The sequence below is a fragment of the Cibotium barometz genome, chromosome 13 (genome assembly GCF_041138505.1).
Source record: "Cibotium barometz isolate CiBa-2024 chromosome 13, ASM4113850v1, whole genome shotgun sequence".
Classification (NCBI taxonomy): domain Eukaryota; kingdom Viridiplantae; phylum Streptophyta; class Polypodiopsida; order Cyatheales; family Cibotiaceae; genus Cibotium; species Cibotium barometz.
The window spans coordinates 22,236,421-22,240,548 of NC_141058.1; the positions used below are offsets into that span (position 1 = coordinate 22,236,421).

Here is a 4,128-nt window from a genome sequence, read left to right on the forward strand (position 1 = left end):
CGTCTTATTGTATTCAAAGACTTTTCTGGCGTTCGCACCCATCTATTGGTCTGAATATAATGCTGTAAAGCTGGTTCTCTTTTTGGAAATATATATATATATATATTGGTTAAAAAATAAATAAAAATTCACCCCATGGTGGCAAGGTCTAACGATTTAGTTGCCCCTTGTCATTTTGTTCTGCAACAAAATTTAGCCTAGTTCTCCCCACCCCTCTCTCTCTCTCTCTCTTTCCTCGCACATTAGGAAAACTGAAACCTTAATCCTTACTACATTAAGGTAGGTTTTTAAACCTCATTAGAGCATGATAAATGATTTTACAATCGATAATGTGGGATATGGAATAAAATCACAATATGCCCTGAAATACACACTTGAAAAAAGAAAGGTGAGAGATGGTAGTTAACATGCCCAATCATAAACAACAATGGAATAAAATCACAATATGGCCTTAAATACACACTTGAAAAAAGAAAGGTGAGAGATGGTAGTTAACAGGCCCAATCATAAACAACACAGATATTAGGGGCTTGAATAGGTGTCAAATATTGAAAGATGTAATCGTGGTGTTGTGTGTATGTGGGAAAGCACCCTAAAGGTGCAAGATATTGTGGCAAGATAAGAATGCCACATGTAATATTGACTGGTGTGTGAGTGTTGACCAAAAGAAGTGGAAAAGGGAGTGCCACATCCTCGGGACTATTTGACGCCACACCTCCAAGAGGGATCAAGGGGCATGGTTTCTCCGACCGTTGGATTGGGAGTTAGAATCTAAAGATTCTCAACGGATATAAAGAGGAGGCGTTAGATTCTTGCTCATAAAGAGGAGGGGCCATTGTGGATTAAAAACTAATTAATGAAGAGGTCAGTGGATTAAAAATAAATTAATGGCACGCGCACGATCGACGCTACTGATTTTTTTTTTCAAAAATCATTAAAAAATTCCAATCTGGTTCACAAATCTGCTGAGCGCTACTGCGAACCAGCTGCTCCTTGCAATCTCCTTGCGAACCGGCTGCCTCTTGCGCTACTGCGAACCAGCTGCTCCTTTTTGATAGATAACCTACTCAAATACACATAGTACAGTAATTAATTAGCATATCAAAAGTCAAGGGGTACGCGAGCTTAGATATATATGTACATGAAACACATTAGTAAAAAAATGCATACCTGCTCACATTGTTGTGGCAATACGAGCCTATCTTTCTTTGTTTGCCAAAACTTTGTAGAGTCAATAGTTACATAGCCACTTGCATGGCGTTTTATCGTTGCATCAGGCCCTTTTTCCACCACGTTCATTTGCCATTTGACATCCAAAACATACACAAAGAAGCGACGAAAGTCAAGCCTAAATATGTCTTGGATTATGCCACAATAATCATCCATTTTTCCATTGGCTCCCTCAAAGCTACTAATGACACCGCAATCTTGTGTATTTCTCTTTTCATCAATTCTTTGTGTTCGAAAATGCTTGCCTTCACACCATATAGCATTGAACATGGTGCACTGGACCAAAATAGAAGCAATATTTGTGTAAGCAATGTGAATAAATATTAAAAGCAAATCACTTACAACTAATGCAAAACATTAGTTCTATGTACCTTTAACATGCATCCTCGTGCATACTCCCATTCTTCCGCTGTGATATGCAGCCCCTCGTCGCTCTCTGCTCTCTCCATTTCCTCATGCAACCAATCAACATGGATATCATTCGGAAGTGTTGCTAGCTATGCGAAAGGGTGGTCGTCCTCTAGGTCATCACACTCAAGAGGCCCCAAGAGCTTTGTACACAAAGCAATGTCGTGCGCGCTTTGAAAATCCGGACCAGAAGCTCAACAAAAACACGAGGACTCAAGAAGCTCGACTTAAAAAGAGGGCTAAAGAGGATTGGGACGCAATGGGTGATGATGAAAGATCGTGCTTTGAAAGCAAGGATACTTACATTAGAGAGAAGGTCGAGAGTGCAATGCAAAAATACCTCATGGGAAAGGATGTTCGCTTGAGTCGAATCAACAAGCGGATTGCTGAAGGCTATGCGAAACATGTGAGTATAGAATAATTGCTTTGGTTGGTAGTGCATTATATTCATGTGTGTTTGCATCATTTTGAGTAGTGTTTTCTTAATTTAGAGGCGTTTAATAGCGAAGGATAATGCACGACATCCACACCCGCCGCCAATCCTTTAAATGATGGATCACATGAAGTACGTGACGAAGTAGTCACTCCGGTAATACTCTCCTGATAGAGGCTTCATGCTTTTTTCTCATTCTTTTTTACAACGTGGTAGAGGTTCTTTTATTGTCATTAAATTTATATTGCTCATTCTCTTTTGTAGGAGAAGTTGGCGAGCTTTGACGATCAAGGGCCACTTTTAGCTCCTATGAAAGAGGATAGCGCTCGTACGTTCTTCCAGGGAAGCCGAATCTTGTGCTCATTGCAAATCGGTGAGCCAATGGAAACTCCCTCGTGTGCAAATGGCCAAAAAAGCGAAGGTGTGTTAAAAATAAATTCCTTTATGTAAACGTTGCTTTCATAAAGTGTAGAATGGATATGTATCAAATGTTTCTCTAATCTTGCATAGGTTGGCATATCCACAAGGCTTGGGTCTCCTACTATTATTAGTGACTCCCCTCTATCTAGCACAAGTGCTCCCATTACCGTGGTCAATGCGAATGGAAGCACAACTATAGATGCTAACTTAAGTCAACCTTTGAAATGTGATGATTTCATTAAGAGGTAAGGCTATTTAATAGAAGTCTTTTATCTTTCATGTGTGAATCATTTTCTACTTGCATGTATGATCATACGTCTTTTACACTATGTAGGTTTGAGAGTGGTCTTGCTATTCAATTTGTGTCTCATGCATCGAATCAAGTTGTTGAGGTTGATGGTAGTCTTTTGGAGTCAATTGTGTCTCAAAAAGCATCGACACGGACAATGAATATGTGTCATATGTAAGTCTATTTTTAAAAAAAGGCTTGATCTTTTCCATATGCATATGTATATTGCACGGGTGTGACATCAATGAACCGCTTAATTTATAGGTGGTTTGAGAACACAATGCCAAGCCATGTCTTCGAAAAAGCATGGTTTTGTGACAGCCTTTGGTATGCCTTTATGAAGGCATGTCGAAATCAAGAGGCAAAAAAGCTTGATAGCTACTTTGGAGAGGTAGATGTGGCAAAGTACTTGTTTATCTTCTTTCCAATTGTGGATGGGTAGGTCTACTAACTTAGTACCTTTGATGTTTAAACTATCTATTAGGATGCTTAATGGATTAATGTGTTCTTGTTGCTTCTCATTCTACAGACATCATTGGCAACTTTTTGTGTTGTACAACAATATCCATAAAAGGCTAGTGCGTTGTCCATGGGAGACTCATGGATTACTATATCTTGATCCACTCTCAAGGGTAGTGTCTCCAACTCATTTGTCATCTGTTTACAGGTACATATTGGCTACTTGTTTTGTTATCTTAGAACAAAAAAGATCTTTTTTTTACCATCTACACCAACTATGCTTTTAGGGCTTTACAAATCATGGCTTCACATTGCTCTAACAACTCATTGAGGGAGTTTATGGAGAGGCCAAGGAAGTCCTTGGATACCTTGGAGAAACCACATGTAATAATCCTGGCACCCTTGTGATCACTAACCATGAAAATTTGTATTGGTTCACTCATTCTTTGATTCTTTGGCAGGTGCCGCAACAGCCTAATGCTATAGATTGTGGATTCTATGTCATGGCCTACATGAAACGGATGATTGAGGGGGCATATGGCAAACAATCGAAGAGCTATGTAAGATGCTTCTCTTGAGTCTTATCTCTAAGTTTCACAATTAAGGAGTTGTACTCATTTGATTTTATTTTCTCTTATGTGTGCAGTTGACTAGGACCTGGTTCAAACATGAGGCCGTGGAGCAGTTGAAGCTAGATTTGGCCGCATGGGCGAAGAAAAAGATCTTGGAGATACAACGAGTTCACCTTCTTTGTGTCGGCATAGTTTTGGCTTCACATGATACTCATTTTGTATTGTGGCAAGATTTTGGGAATGATACTTTGCATTATTGCAAAGTTAGTTTGTATCGTGGCAAACTTATTGACAAACTTGGTTGTCTTATGACAAAT

The 4,128-nt window shown here is 39.3% G+C and overlaps 1 long non-coding RNA gene across 1 annotated transcript; it reads left to right on the forward strand.

Annotated features, from left to right (window-relative positions):
• The first annotated feature begins 3,145 nt into the window (after positions 1-3,145).
• Positions 3,146-3,799, forward strand: LOC147632490 (uncharacterized). The gene is made up of 3 exons (XR_015267165.1): positions 3,146-3,218; positions 3,310-3,623; positions 3,701-3,799. It is a non-coding gene; the product is annotated as an uncharacterized LOC147632490 (long non-coding RNA).
• Positions 3,800-4,128: the final 329 nt, after the last annotated feature.